This window comes from Podarcis erhardii (genome assembly GCF_964252035.2).
Source record: "Podarcis erhardii genome assembly, chromosome: 17".
NCBI lineage: Eukaryota > Metazoa > Chordata > Lepidosauria > Squamata > Lacertidae > Podarcis > Podarcis erhardii.
The window spans coordinates 24,881,262-24,897,713 of record NC_138515.1 but is presented as its reverse complement, the minus strand read 5'-3'; positions in this window follow the sequence as shown (position 1 = coordinate 24,897,713).

Below are 16,452 nucleotides of genomic sequence, written 5' to 3'. Positions count from 1 at the left end.
TTTTATTTTTTATTGTGTGTGTTTTTTTAAACTGTTCATCTTAGGAAGATGCTCACCTTCTTAACAAACATTTGTAAAGTTTTAAAGCTTATTAGGGGAAAATCAATATTCATTTGTTTCCAGTATTCATACACAGCATTTCAAGAGCAAAGCTCTCCTGAGGCGGCTTACAGAAACATTCGAAATCATAAAACATAAAGCCCTTTCATTACAAAACTTTAAAGAAAAAGAAAAGCAGTTTAAAAACAGGATAACGGCTCAGCATGGCAATTCAGATCAGATTAGAATCAAAAACAGAAACAGTTTAAATGTAATGAAAGACCTTATATAATTAAAGACCAGTCTAATTGCTACGTGTTCCAAACACTTGCCCCTCAACAGGCAATTGCATTCTCTGTGTTGAAGTTTCCAAACCATTTCGAAAGACAGCCTCATATAGAATGCATTACAGTGGGCTAGTCTGTAACCAGGACGTAAACAAGTGAGGGAAGATATTTTTTCTCTGGAGGTTCGTAGCTGGCAGAGCAGCTTGAGCTGCTTTGAGCATCCCAGTCACTGATTCTGTCACCTGTGCCTCCATAGATAGCTCTGTTTGTAGGAGGAAACAGCCCCCGCCCCCAAGCTGCAAACTTGCATTTTCAAGGAGAATGCAACACATCCTAAACCACTTGCATCTCCCCATCCAGATTGGCTTGCTTCCTGTGCCATAGGTGGTCAAAGCCTCAGCTTCTTCATGTTCCTCCACCTCAAAACCATTTGCAGGTACCCACTGAGGACTTCTACAGTCCCCCTGGGATCAGTTCAGTGGTACCTCGGGTTACAGATGCTTCAGGTTACAGAGGCTTCAGGTTACAGACTCCTCTAATCCAGAAATAGTACCTCAGGTTAATAACTCTGCTTCAGGATGAGAACAGAAATCGCTGTGCAGTGGCGCGGTGGCAGCGGGAGGCCCCATTAGCTAAAGTGGTACTTCACGTTAAGAACAGTTTCAGGTTAAAAACGGACCTCGAGAACGAATTAAGTTCTTAACCCAAGGTAAAACTGTAGTAATAATGATAATTTATTATTTATACCCTGCCCATCTGGCTGGATTTCCCCAGCCACTCTGGGTGGCTCCCAACCGAATATTAAAAACACAATACAGCATTAAACATTAAAAACTTCCCTAACCAGGGCTGCCTTCAGCTGTCTTTTTAAAGTAAGGTAGTTATTTATTTCCTTGACTTCTGATGGGAGGGCGTTCCACAGAGCAGGTGCCACTACCGACAAGGCCCTCTGCCTGGTTCTCTGTAACCTCAGTTCTTGCAGGGAGGAAACCGCCAGCTGGATCTCAGTGTTCAGGCTGAATGATGGGGGTTGAGATGCTCCTTCAGGTATACTGGGCCAAGGCCATTTAGGGCTTTGAAGGTCAGCATCAACACTTTGAATTGTGCTCGGAAACATACGGAGAGCCAATGTAGGTCTTTCAGGACTGGTGTTATATGGTCTCGATAGGTGGAAAAGAAGGGTAGAGCTGGGTTGCATATGCACACCAGTGACACTGTAGCCCAAAACCTCTACATGGCTTCTCCCAGCAAATGTTTCATGCAAATGTTAAAAAGCATGGGAGACAAGATGGAGTCCTGAGGTCATTGCTTTCCATTTGCCTGGGTTAAACGGCACTTGAAGTCTCTTGACTGAAATTCTGCTTTCTAAGTGAGCTTCAAGGAACAGACCAATAAATATTGTACTTTGCTGCAACTGCAAAGTGGCAAAGCTGCTGTGCTTTGGACATCAAAGCCCCCATTTCGGCTCAGCCATTAAGTCATATTTGGCTTCCAGCAAATGACTCGTTTTAACCGATATCACAGGACTGCTGTGAGATTAAATTAAATGATAGCGCTGTGGTAATTATACTGCTTTAGGTCTGCCTCTTCCCCACTAACTCCAAACGTTTTTAAATGGTACGTTTTAAATAATTGCAGGTGGGAATAAAATTATTAGAATTCAATAATTCAATAGTAGAAGTTACTTAAAAAAACAACCCCACACTTCTAGGGATCTGGACTGACAGAGTTCTTTCATTGCATAATGACCACGTAGTGGAAAGACTACAGACTAGGACATCTTAAGAAGCACTCGGCCACTCAGTTCTTGCAAGACCTTAGATAAGCTATGACATGATTCTGACTTGCCTGGGAACCCATTGATTGGCCCTTTTAAACAACGTACAGATTTATTTGGAAGTAAGTCCCACTGGGCTTAGTGTTCCGGCTGCAGTATTCTATGTCTGTGAAATTCCAGGCATCTGGCAACCCTAGCTTAGTGAGACACTAAGGCTGAAATCCTAACCATGCCTAGAAGCAAATTCAGTGGGACTTATTTCCGGGAAACGGGGGGTGAGAAATTCTCCTTAATAACTTTGCTTAGGAACTAAGGGCGCAATCCTTGGGGATTGAAATGAGCCTGAAACATCTTTTTTATTATGGTAGAAAACAGTTGTCTACAATCTGCCGTAGCTTTTTAAGTATGAAGACTTTATGTATGAAAATGTACTATTATATTTGATAGTCTCGTTCTTTTTCAGGAAAGCCACTTAAAATGTGAAGAAGTGATGGAGTAGTTCTGATGCTACCTCATGATAAATCTACCCACGTTCACGGTTTAAAATGATTTTTTTAATTAGATATCAAACTAACAATCTATGTTTTGTGCTGGGACTGTTCATTTTGGCAATCATTCCTAGCATGTATAAGCTTTCCCAAATACCCCAAACAAATGAAGATTTATTCATTCTTTGAGTAGAACATTGTGCTGATACAAAAGAAAAAGGCAGGCACTTAATTTTAGGGTGGTGAAAGTTTTCATGTAGTAATATTTCTAAAATGTCCTGCCTAATTTTATAGTAAAGGGGGGAAATAGTATCTACTATTGATGTACAATTTGCGTTTTTAACTAGACTTATCTACCAAAGATTTATTTTGTCAGCACTTTTTATGTTTTGTGATTTCCTTCTGTATAATTATGAACAAATATGGTGTAACTGATACTTTTTCCTGTATACTATGCTATTTAATGGCTAATATATTAAGAAATAAATTATTTACAAAAGTGGTCACTTTGTTTCTTCTATTAAAAATGAAATTGTTCCAACTAGAATTTTTTTGTCATTGTTTACACGAGGAAGTCACTGGTCTTACCGCTTCTCTTAGCAGTAGGAAGAAGCAGGTACAGCTCCATAGGCTCAGTTACTTTGCGAAGAAAGTGTACTGGAGATCACAGTAATGTTTGTAATAGGTAAAGGTAAAGGGACCCCTGACCATTAGGTCCAGTCATGGCCAACTCTGGGATTGCGGCGCCCATCTCGCTTTATTGGCCGAGGGAGCTGGCGTACAGCTTCCGGGTCATGTGGCCAGCATGACTAAGCCGCTTCTGGCAAACCAGAGCAGCGTGCGGAAATGCCGTTTACCTTCCCACTGGAGCAGTACCTATTTATCTACTTGCACTTTGACGTGCTTTCGGACTGCTAGGTGGGCAGGAGCAGGGACCGAGCAACGGGAGCTCACCCCGGCGCAGGGATTCGAACCGCCGACCTTCTGATCGGCAAGTCCTAGGCTCTGTGGTTTAACCCACAGCGCCACCTGCGTCCCTTAACTTTTGTAATAAATGATTCCGAAATGTACAGGTTGAACAGATGGCAAGCAAGCACACAGGCAGGGGCGTAGGAAGGGGCCGGTGGCGGCGGTCTGCCCTGGGTGCCCTCACTGAGGGGGGTGACATTTTGCGCGCCGCCTGCCTGCGACTCCCAAGCCTACCCCAAGCTGTCTGGATAAGGGGGGGGGGAGCTGCGCCACTTTGTTGGCGGCATTCCCCCCTTCCCCCTTCGTTTTGACAGCTTGGGGAAGGCTTGGAAGTTGCGGGCTGGCGGCGCACCAAATGTCGGCCATGGGTGGCTCTCTCCGCCTAGGCTGCAGGGTGCGTGCGCCGCTCTGGGCACCCGAGCGACCATCCTGCACCCAGGAGGGCACCCTGCATGCCATGCCCCCCTTGGGAGCGCACCTGCCCTGGGCATATGCTCTGCCGCTGCACACAGGTAGTGCTGGCCCGTGGGCAATCAGTCTTGTACCCAAATTTCCTAGGAATTGCTTCTGCCCACCAAAAGCCTATAGCAACCTTTTTTCCAAACTCCAAAGTAGGTTTCCCAGAATACAGCCCAATTCAAGGCTCCAAAAAAAGAAGTCTGTTCACTTCCATCTAGGGAGGTGAGCATGCATTCAAAGTGGGTGGAAATAGCCACCAACCATCAAAATCCATTTGAGTGTCCATCCTGAGACCTCCAGGTATAGGGCGGTATATAAATTCAATAAACAAGAACAACAACAGGCCAGATCTAGAGAAAGCCATTTTGCATAGTAAAAAAACGTACTCATGACATATCTGGGTATCAGCACTAAAATTACTGTGTATAAAATTCACTATATTTCCCAAGTAGTTTGAGTAAAGCCATGGTCCACAGACAAGGATTTGGAGAATATTTGAGGATCTGAAATGCATGGGGAGCCTCCATTAATCTCAAAGGCTTTCTGCTGCAGAAGTTACTTTCCAGGTAGATAAAAAGAACAGTGACTGGGGCTGTGAGATGAAGAGCACAATGATATTAGGGCACAGGTAAGTTCTACCAGATCTAGGCATTATGAAAAGCCAGGTGGGTAGCCAGCTATAATTTTCATTTAGTGTCCCCCTAGTCAACGTCTCTCATCCAGTCAAGTTTACAAAGCCAAATATTTTTAAATTCAGCACCCTGATTCCTCAGCCCGTTCTTTGAGGCAACAATATCATCTAACCAAGTTCTATTCCGAGCAGACTCACTGAAATTGATGAGCCTAATTAATGAGTTCATTAATCTCAGTGGGTGAGTATGACAAACATTGGATATAATCCTGTACACATCATTATATTTTACCGGATTAGAATTCTAAATCCTAGAAGGGGCCAAGCTAGAATTTAAACCAACGGTTCTAACCATGTGTACAGCTATATTACCTCTGATGGATTATGTCTGCTTCGGATGTTACTTTTAGTGCTTTGACAACGTGCAAAGAGAAAGTTCAGGAGAATACATTTCTTTGGGATATGCTAATCAGCGCTATATTTCTAGAAAAAGAGGTACCGGAACTTGCAATGAATGCTTCCCTTGTTCTTTTATGATGGCAATGGCACCCACCCGAGCTGAAAAAAGCTCTGATGTTAATAGTTAGACTTTATCAGCTAAGATTTCCCTGCTTGCTTGGCCTTCTGTTATAACGCAATACTCAACACTACATGAGTCCCGAAAACACGTGCCTTGCTGAGCACCCGAACAGATGCTATTGAAAAGTATTAGGTTTTTGAGGTAGCATTTATCTCAAGTTAGCATGTCACTAACTTGACTAACTTAGTTAGTTAGTTACTAACTAAGGGACCGCGGGTGGCGCTGTGGGTTAAACCACAATGCCTAGGACTTGCTGATCGAAAGGTCGGCGGTTCGAATCCCCGCGCGACAGGGTGAGCTCCCGTCGTTCGGTCCCAGCTCCTGCCCACCTAGCAGTTCGAAAGCACCCCTAAGTGCAAGTAGATAAATAGGGACCGCTTTCTAGCAGGAAGGTAAACGACGTTTCCGTGTGCGGCGCTGGTGCTGGCTCGCCAGATGCAGCTTTGTCACGCTGGCCACGTGACCCGGAAGTGTCTGCGGACAGCGCTGGCTCCCAGCCTCTTGAGCGAGATGAGCGCACAACCCTAGAGTCGGTCACGACTGGCCCTGACGAGCAGGGGTACCTTTTAGCATGTCACAGCAGTTTAGGCCTCGAGCCTTTGCTAGAGTTACAGAAAGGGGGAGGTATATGCGTTGCATACATAATGTCTTTGGTTCACTTTCTGGTATTTCCGGATTAAAATGGGATCTCAGTTCAGAACCAATAAACACTTGGTGCCTCACAACATGAGACCTCACTGTCAGAGTAGCTAGATAAACAAAGCATGTCTCTGAACATATGAAGCTGCCTTATATTTCCTATCAAAGTACATGTAAATTAGCTCCTGGTATTTCACTGTGCATGTATACCCTAAATATCCATAAAGAAAAGAGGGGTTGCATTGGAATTAACCATCTGTGGGGTTTTCTGCAATGGAAACCCAGCATTGTGAAATCAAGAGATCTATGCTAGTCAGTAATGTACCCAAGACTTGCTGTTCAAATACTGCAGTGGCACATCAACTCCACACACTTCACATTATTCTTTCACATTATTTTTATTTTACCCGTAAGGGAATTGTCTGAGATGACCAAGTGAAGATACAGGGTAAACAGTTCACATCTGATGGGTTCTTTCATCCTTCAACCATAAAAGGAAAGTGAGAGAATGGCCAGCTTAACTGCTGACCTGTGAGGTCAGAGATCATCTAAAAGTCACATTGTTAAAACCAAAGGCCAGAGAGATAAAGTGATTTTAAATTCATCCTTTTTTCCCTTCCATGGCCATGATTGTACTTTTAAAACAGCAGGTGCCAAGAGGGAAACTAAAGGGATGGAGGAAGGTGAGTAAAAAAATAAAAGATTTAGGCTACAAACCTAACCCCACTTACCTGTGAGTAAGCCCTCTGAATTCCATATGGCTTACTTCTGGGTAGCTCTGTTGCTGTTGGACACGATCCTTTATTTCTGATGGAATGACCAAATGCAAAAGAGAATCCAGGGAAATGGATCTTTTTTCTCCGTTGCAGAAATACCTTCCATCCTGATTAAGGGTTCAAGAGCCCTGTTCTCCTTTTCATCTGGTCTCTCTCTCTCTCTCAGGTCCCTCTGCACAACTTGTGATTCAGCGCCACACTGCACAAAACCATGTAGCGCAACCCACCAGAGAACTGATAAATCTGTTCTTGTTGTTGACCTGTGACTGCAAAACAAGGGAAGTTGTCTGGCAGCTCTTGATTCATGGCTTGTGGCCTCCATTCATCATAGTGGGTCCCACGTTGGGCAGATCTGTCCCAAATCTTGAGTAATAATAAGACCCCGACCAATGTAACACCGGTCCCTGCTAAAGGCCGCTGCTATGCTTTAAGTCTGGCCTTGGGGAACTTCTGGCCCTTCAGGTGTCATTGGACTCCAACTCCCACCAGCCCCAGACCGCATGGTCAACAGTCGAGAATTATGGGAGTTGTAGTCCATCAGCATTGGGCAGTCTACAGCAGTGTTTCCCAACCTTGGGCCTCCAGCTGTTTTTGAACTACAATTCCCATCATCCCTGACCACTGGTCTTGCTAGCTAGGGATGATGGGAGTTGTAGTCCAAAAACAGCTGGAGGCCCAAGGTTGGGAAACACTGGTCTACAGTACATTGGAACATAGGAAGCTGCCTTATAATGAATCAGACCAGCATATTGCCTACACGGACTGGCAGTGGCCTTCCAAGATGGCAGACAGGACCATTGGTTCATCTAGCTCAGGGTTTCCCAAACTTGGGTCTCTAGCTGTTGTTGGACCACAACTAGCTAGCAGGGATGGCCAGCTAGCCATCCGTGGTCGTGGTCAGGGATGGTGGGGACTGTGGTCCAAAAATAGCTGGAGTCCCAAGTTTGGGAAACCCTGATCTAGCTCCGTATTGTTTACTGTCAGCAGCTCTCTGGGGTTTCCGAGTAGAATCTTTCCTAGCCCTGATTGGAGAGGCCAAGGATTGCACCAAATGTTCATAATATTTCAGTCTGTGTGGTTATTATTATTTGTGATGAATTTATGATGCATGCCTATTCATCGCAAGGCCTTCCATCTTTATTTGCATCTGTCAACAACCTAATTTCCAAAGACAGGCTTTTGGCAGGAAGGACCTATAACAGATTGGGGCTTCAGCAACTCCCCAACCATACCAAGCTATTCTTGCCCCTCTCTCCAGCCCACATGATTAGCCTACTTCATCATATTGCAACAATCTGGAGTTCTTCTTCAGCACCTCTGCAGCTTTCCATGCCCAGTAAGCAAAACTGGCTTTTCATACAGAAATAGGTTGAGCTTGTCAGACTAGCCAATAAAGGATCTTGCAAAAGCTTGGCAGAAAATGTTTAAGCAACCCGAGCTTTTCCTCACAGAGGGCTGGTCTTAACATATTGTGTGCATCGCTCTGTAGAATCAACATGACAACAGCACCTTGTCCCAGTTGGACAGTGCTGGTAATCTTGGTGAGGAATTTCAGCACTAAGGCTTGTGAGAGCTCCTTCCCTCCCGCTCCCACTCTGTAACGGAACAAGAGGATGGGATTAATTAGCAACAAACCCCACTGCTAGTCATGCAAATCAGCTTTGCAGTAGCTAACGCTGGTAAATCTCAGCAGCAAATTAAACAAAGGCCTTAAATATACAGCCCCCAGCAAATGTTTTCTTATAAGGATTTGAATCCAAGGCAGTCATTTCATTTCATTTCATTTTATTAAGAGTAGTCCTACCAAGCCACCATCTAACTAGTGATCTTCTTTAGAGGCAACCCACTTCACTTTGGGGCCTAAGGCTGAAAAACAAAATGAAGCATTCTGGAAAAAAAACTATAAATATATCAAATTATTGGGAATGGTTCCTTTTTTCATGGTACCTTTAGGTTTCCTGCTTGAGGCAGACTGTGTCACCATGCAGATTTGTCCTCCTCCTTTCCATCCTGTTTTTGTATTTTAAATTCACAAAAGAAAGAAGGACCGGGGAGGGGAGGGAGAGGCTACATATTTGGAAATGGAATAAATAATAATAATAATGAAGAATTCCAGCAGGATTTGAAAGAAGAAGGGAAAAAGCAAAGCCCCAAACACAACTATAACCACCAATGTGGTTTTGGCATTTCTTATCACTCTCCTGCAGAGGCTCTAAAACTCTTATCTCGATAGACCAGATTACTTGGCTGATCTCCTCTCCATGCTGAGTAGAAATCAAACGGCCTGTTTTACCACTGTCAGCAATTTGCACATTCCCTATCCCGATAAATCAATTAATGGGATGCAGGCTGATTCATTCCATCCCTCTTTCATTCAGTGTGCTTTTCTTTCTCTGCCTTGCCCACCCTCCCTCCCACCCGTGTTTTAATACCATCTAAGAGTCCTTAGTTAGAAGAGGACTTGTTCGCATTGCAGGTGCAAAGCCTTCAGCTCCGCAGCCTAACACCAATAAACCCTTTCTGCCCTCCTCAGGGCTTCCCTTTGTCGAAATACTTTCTCCCTTTGTCATTTCCACCCCCTTCCCCTCGTCCTTTTCAGACGTACAGCACCATGCAGCTAATCTGATTATGCTAATTTGTACTTCATGATCCCAAATACGGTAATGGGATCCAGGGAGGGTGCCCCACGCAGGGGCTGGTGGGAGGACGGTGGCAGCAGCAGCAACAATGGAGGACAATGCGCCTGCGAGTCAGTTAACAATAAAACATCTTCTGTCTCGGAAGACAAAGCTCACTCTGGGAAGCCTGCGAAGCTCTTGAGAATTTAGAGTGTTCCAAGCAGGCCGCTGTTAAATTGGGTAGGAAAGGTGGAACCATCAGTTCGCGGTGTGGGGCACAGTGTTTGTTTCCTGTTGCAAGTTCTTTTCCTTACTTTAAACAATAATAGAAAAAGCCACTGTGCACAGCATTGCACAGCCAATAGCTGCTTCTGCAGCAGACAGCATGTTATACTTCCTTAAGCATGTATCCAACACCATTCATTGGAAAAATGGGACCATCTTCTGACTGCTGATTTTCTTAATACAGTGCCTTCTCTCAGCATGTAACCCAAAGTGACTTACCTGTGGTTCCCAGGTAGTCACTCACCTGGAAAAGGCCCAGACCTGTTTAGGTTCTGCAATGTGGAATCCTCATGTGCCTGGGACTGTAAAATACACACATTGGGTTGTATCAATCGCTGTGTGTGAATGGTCATGTTGTGTGGATGCCCGATGATCGTCTTCCAAAGCAACTGCTCTACTCCGAACTTCAGAATGGTAAACGTAATGCTGGTGGTCAACAAAAGAGGTTCAAAGACCCTCCCAAGGCAAATCTTTAAAAATGTAGTATGAACACTGACAACTAGAAAACACTGGCCTGCGAGCGCTCCAATTGGAGAACAGCCTTTACCAAAGGTGTCATGGCTTTTGAAGATGCTCGAACTCGGGATGAAAGGGAGAAATGTGCTAAGAAGAAGGCACGCTTGGCCAACCCTCACCATGATCAACTCTTGCCTGGAAACCTATGTCCCCACTGTGGAAGGATGTGTGGATCCAGAATTGGCCTCCACAGTCACTTATGAACTCACTTTTATGGAAGACAATCTTACTCGGCTATGAGTGATTGCCAATGAAGAAGAAGTGAGTGCACTACACTTGTGCAATAGGACTTCTTCTTCTTCCTACCCCCCCCCCCATTTTTTTTAGGGTGTGCATGGGGGGAGAGAAGGGTTCCATTGCACAAGCAGAAGTCTGTTGCATGAACATGACGGCAGCATTGGATGTATCCCACAAATTACAGGCAGCCAGCCAAAAGTGTGACCAGTTATTTCAAATGAAAAGGCGGACTTCATCTTTCCTCCCTTTGCAGCTACATGGCCATTTGATGAATCTCTCTACAGGTTACCCCAAAAAAGGGAGAGAAAATGGAATTGGGAGTTCTAGATGAACAGTCAGACTACATACCCTTAATCAGAAACAGGTGTTTTGAGCACATGTAAGAGACAAAGGTTGTTACATAGATGATGTAACACAGATGATGAAGGGAGCGGGTGGCGTTGTGGTCTAAACCACTGAGCATCTTGGGCTTGCCGATCAGAAGGTTGGCCGTTCGAATCCCCGCAACGGGGTGAGCTCCCATTGCTCGGTCCCAGCAGTTCAAAAGCACACCAGTGCAAGTAGATAAATAGGTACTGCTGTGGCAGGAAGGTAAATGGCGTATCCGTGCGTTCTGGTTTGCATCACGGTGTTCCGTTGTGCCAGAAGCAGTTTAGTCATGCTGGCCACATGACCCAGAAAGCTGTCTGTGGACAAATGCCGGCTCCCTCAGCCTGAAAGTGAGATGAGTGTCACAACCCCATAGTCACCTTTGACTGGACCTAACCGTTCAGGGGTCATTTACCTTTACCTTTTACATAGATGATAGGGGATGAATTATGGTGTTGGAGGAGACTCTTGAGAGTCCCATGGACTGCAAGGAGATCAAACCTATCCATTCTTAAGGAAATCAGCCCTGAGTGCTCACTGGAAGGACAGTTCCTGAAGCAGAGGCTCCAATACTTTGGCCACCTCATGAGAAGAGAAGACTCCCTGGAAAAGACCCTGATGTTGGGAAAGATGGAGGGCACAAGGAGAAGGGGACGACAGAGGACAAGATGGTTGGACAGTGTTCTCGAAGCTACCAGCATGAGTTTGACCAAACTGTGGGAGGCAGTGGAAGACAGAAGTGCCTGGCGTGCTCTGGTCCATGGGGTCACGAAAAGTCGGACACGACTAAACGACTAAACAACAACAACAAGATGATGATTTACGAACTACAGGGCAGGTTAGTCAATTGGATGTGCCCTACATTAATAAGAGTTATTTATTTATTTATATGTTTGTATATAAGGAGGGAAAACCCCACTCACGTGTCTACCCTCTAGGGCTTTGGGATCCACCAACAGAAATCTCTTCTAACTATCACCAGAGGGAATGGTGCAGAGCCTTGCAATCTGCTGTCAAGCGACAGCTCTGGAAAGTCTGTGATGTGCTTCCTAACTGGCTTGTCCCTCTATACCATTGGAAATCTCCTTTTGATCTTTTCTCTTTAACAATTTGTTTGAAAACAAAGCTACACATCCTCCACAGTCCATTTCTCTCCAATCCTCTTTTCCTCTTCTTTAGACTGCAAGTCTGTGCTCTTCCACTGTGTCTTTTGTTATTAAAAATGCGCACATACATACCCATACCCATAAGTAGATGACTGTAAGTACTATACAAAGAACAAACACGCCATAGATGCACTTCTGCAAATCGGTTCAGCTCTCATTCCTGGACTGGCTGCTTGCAATTCCATTGCCTTTGCTACAGAACAGCCTTTGTGCCTTTTCATATCTTCTCTGCCCAGCTTTTACTGACCTTGGCTCCTCACCATCCCTCCTCTATTGTCCTGCTACTGACAGTCTTTCTATCAGAAACCAGGTTCCCATTGAGCCAACTTGACCATAATAATTGCTTTAAATATGTATCGATTGTAAAATGGGACACCCTAATCTGACCCAATCCAAACTTGGTATAGGGGTGTACTCTTTCCTGATGGGCTAAGCTTCTGGGACAATATCAGCTTTGCCTTAAAAAAACAACAAAAACAACAACCAATGTTTCTGAAATGTTTGCAAGGAAACATAAAGGCCCCTAAAGAAGGTATGTTTGGGCCTGAACAATCAAGATGGATGTTGGCTAATATGGACCAAAAGTAATGAGAAGTTTGATGAGTTGTAGCTGAAACAGGAAGCAAGCTCATCAAAGAATGTAACTGTGAATATTCATATCAGCAAATAACAATTCAGATGTGTTTTCTAAATATGAAACGGGGGGGGGGGCATGGAAACCACCCAAAATAATTCCTGGGGTCAGTTATTCTTTGTGGGTCCGGCACTGGTTCCAATTGCATCTCACATCCCTGAGCAGTAAATTGAGCTCACTGAACCATGCATACCTCTGGCACCTTCTATATGCCCCAAGTAACTCATATGTGTCAGTTGCGACTCTGCTACTTTGGATTGGTGCAAGGGGGAAAAGGGATTTTTTCAGCTTTTATAAAATTAAAAATCCAAATGGGCCCCCTTCCAGCTGTGAAAAAAGTATGGGGGGAAAGATCCCATGTATAACTGAAGACAAAACATGGGACAAACTGTGGTCTAGCTACTTTGGGAAGACAGTTTCACCTAATATTGAAGAGACTGTCAGAAAAATCTTACATCGGTTGTACAGGATGCCAGTGCAATTGGCTTGCATGACTTCCACAATCAGTTTCACAAATCTGTGTCCAAGAAGAAAGCAACACCTGGAAACAGCTGGGATGAACAGCAAATTTACTTCTAAAAGACTGCAGCTAAGGAGAAAGTCACATTTATGAAAAAGGAGAATCTGGATAAGTTTGAAGACATCTTTGTAAGGCTTTTCCAACCTTCTTGGGGACTGAGAGAGTGTGCAGGAACATCTCTGATTACCTGGGGCAGCTGGAATCTCAGACAAAAAAACCCTCCTTCCTTTCTTCAGTTCTTCCTCCTGTCCATTCCATTCTTTTTACATATTTGTTAATTTAGTTAAGTGCTATGTGACTAGAGTATCTTGAGAAGGGTGGAGAGACATCTGAAGAGTGTCTCAACTTTTATGAGAGTGTGTTGGATGGATTAGGAAAGGGAAAGGTTGTTATTTATATGGACCCATATTAATATTTCAAACACACAAACAACCTCCCCACCCCTCCCTGTGAATTATCATAATACAAATCCCATTACTGTGGAAGCCAAAAATATATACTATTTGCAGCAGTGTATGTCTGCAGGTTTATGTTCTAGGAAACAGATATTTTCCATAGTTATTTTCCTTATGAGTAAAATTGTGAACAAACTGTTTACAGTAGCTTGAATCAACTTTGGTAGGATTAGCAAAGACCAGATATAATTTATTTGCCATCCAGACTGGGCCCTAGGCTGCCAGTGATCCACCTCCATCCTAAACTACCTGGTAACTCTTTCCTCTTCCCTGTACTTCCTCAATTTAGGAAATCAGGCAGAACTTTATTTATATTTCTTAGACATGAATGTGATGCCACTCAGTGGATAAAAAGCAGTATTGCAAAGAGCACAGTGATGTGCTTTCACGCTTCCCATATGAGTATGTCATATATTGTTATATATCTGACCTTGGTAAGCATTCTTAATATTAATTATGAATATTGTGGCACCATAAAGAGTAAATATAAATCATTGGAGCATAATAATTAGAATGGGCATTTCCCCTAAATTTTAGAACTCAGTTTCTATAGCTATTAACTATTGTAAAGATAAAGGTAAAGGACCCCTGGCAGTTAAATCCAGTCTTGAATGACTCTGGGGTTGCAGCGCTCATCTCGCTTTACTGGCTGAGGGAGCCGATGTTTGTCCACAGACAGTTTATCTGGGTCATGTGGCCAGTATGACTAAGCCGCTTCTGGCGAAACCAGAGCAGCGCACAGAAACGCTGTTTACCTTCCTGCCGGAGTGGTACCTATTTATCTACTTGCACTTTGACGTGCTTTCGAACTGCTAGGAGCTGCGTCTGAGCAACAGGAGCTCACCCTGTCGCAGGGATTTGAACTGCCAACCTTCCAATCGGCAAGCCCTTAACCTTCATGGAAAACTCCAGTACTGGGGAGCAAGTCTGAAAATGCCTCCTGGGGTTACATGTAATAGTTCAGGTCTTCCATTTTCCCCTGATCATTCTACAGGTATAGCTGGGTTCTCTCTCTCATTCTCTCTCCCCTGCCTTTTTGTCCTGTCAGGAGGCACAGATTGCAGTGATGGGGGAAGTTCTGTTTCTTCAACGAGTATTTACTACAGAAGGGGATGGGAAAGGGGCAATTACGGTACTTGCGCTCCCTCCAATCTCCCACACAAATAAGGATGTGCGTATTTATCACCCCCAAAAGGTTTCCTGGGTCAAAGCGAGAAGTTTGTGGCCTACAAAATAGTCCTCTTCATGAAATCAATATTCATGTTAACATAATATGTGAGGAAGCATTATGGGGATGAGGGTGCCAACTTCCCTCCCCTCCTGTTCCACTCCAATTCCCCCTGAAAATCAGTTTTCTAAAAGGTGCAGGAAGCCTCCATAAGTACAGGAAGCTCTCCACTTCAGAAGACCACCTTCCACCTGGTGGGAAAAGGCAGCAGTGATGGGTGGTGGTGTTTTTCACTACTCTTGTGTTAAGTTAAACACTAATGCTGAACACTTAAAGAGGGATAGTAATAGACCGATAGAAAAATGTAGCAAAGAGTGCAGTTCCGGAACAGCTACTGGAGGAACATAACCCCCATCTTGGACCTACCCCAAAGACTTTCAAGTTGCTCCTCTTAATGTCAAGCTGCTACTTGACAGCTCTGTAGCCTGCCAATTTCCCACACCCTATACTGTAAAAACCCAGCTTAATACTTGTAGACCAATCAACAAGTAGATGGCAATTGGTGATGTCACAATCATGTCAGTCAATTTTTTGGGAGGTAGGTGAGTTAGTGTCTGCTGCTGCCAGGAAACCTTTGAAGTACATTTTCTTGAAAACTATAATAGCTACACCAAGGTACAGCTGCACAGGATTGTCCCGTATTTCAATGTAAAATGCTACATCCTGTATTGATACAGTTTGTCCTGTATTTCAGGTCGTCTCTCTCCCCCAAGTTAGGGATCTTCTCCAAATGCATGTGTTTAAAAGGGTGTGTGAAACATCATGTATTTAAGCTCTGGGTAGCCAAGCACAGACAGATTTACAAATTCTCTTGTATGGACAAATTCCAGAGGGGTCATCCTGTGAGGCTACAATAGATTGCAATGGATTGTTTTGAAGTTGCTTCATATATATATATGAAGCAACTTCAAAACAAAGTCTGCCCAGCCACGTACATTGCAAAGTCTGCAAAGTCATTGCAAAGTCACGTACATTGCAAAGTCATTGCAAAGCCACGTACAGACTGCAAAGTCTGCCCAGCCACGTACATTGGACAAACAAACAGACGAATAAATGCACGTATCGCAGAACACAAGAATGCCGTCAAAAAAGAAGAAAAAACTTCCTCTCTTTTCCAACACATGAAAGAAACAGGACACGAAATTAATTTTGCAGATTCCAAATTGCTCTTTAACACGGAACATCACCACAAGAGAATAATCATGGAAGCCATCGAGATAGAGAAACACCCTCACAACATGAACAAGCGTGACGACACATCCCGCTTGCCAGACATCTGGAAATTAGCCCTCCCCACAAAAACTGACACCAGATCCAGAGGCACACAGAACGCCAACACCAATCAACCACACCAGACCCAAACCCAGACCCTCTCCACAGATGAATTACAGACACCATCCAGTAGCCAATCCATGGTGGCACCTCCGGATGCTGCACCCCCCTGCAATCCCTACACAGATCTGGCTGACACAAGCCACAAAACCACAGCTCGCCCCTATACACGAAGCCAAGCCAGAGCACAACTAAGTACAGTACAGCCATCTTCTCAGGAAAACTCTTCACAAAGTTCAAGAGGTCAAGACACAAAGACTTTAACAACTAATCCACACCTAATGACCCACCTAAGTGGTACTCAGGATATCACTCAAGAAATCACTCAAGATATCTCTCAAGTAATTAAGGAACAAAAGAAGAAAAGGCACACTAGCCTGGGAACTTCCTCTCTGCCCAGAACATTGGAGGCTATACACCACACCCCCTCTACAGTATTTATAGGAA